Source organism: Myotis davidii, unplaced genomic scaffold, assembly GCF_000327345.1.
Source record: "Myotis davidii unplaced genomic scaffold, ASM32734v1 scaffold436, whole genome shotgun sequence".
Lineage (NCBI taxonomy): Eukaryota > Metazoa > Chordata > Mammalia > Chiroptera > Vespertilionidae > Myotis > Myotis davidii.
The window spans coordinates 1,856,698-1,857,121 of record NW_006292604.1 but is presented as its reverse complement, the minus strand read 5'-3'; positions in this window follow the sequence as shown (position 1 = coordinate 1,857,121).

Genomic DNA, 424 nt, shown 5'->3' with positions numbered 1-424 from the left:
CGACCGGGACTGCAGCGGGTGGGATGGTCAGCTCTGCACTGTGGGCGGAAAGCTCATTGTTATTCCGCAGATGACGAATAAATTGGTGGAGAAATTGCTTCTGTAAGGATTGTCCGTTGGAACCCTTTACCAATGTGAAACAGTTCAGCACCATTTGTGGAAAAATCACTGCAGACGCTGGTCATGGTTGGTTATGAGTTTGGTAGTTGGAGAGACCGTCATGTACCTGCAGTATCTATTACTTTTCTTAACTGAATAACCCCAGAACCTCCAGATTTGATAGTTGAAGGAGATTCTACTAGAAAGAGCGGACTTTTTTAAAGTGGGTAAATCTTGCCCTGACCGTTTGGCTCAGTGGATAGGGCGTTGGCCTGCGGACTGAAGGGTCCCGGTTCGATTCCAGTCCAGGGCCTGTACCTTGGTT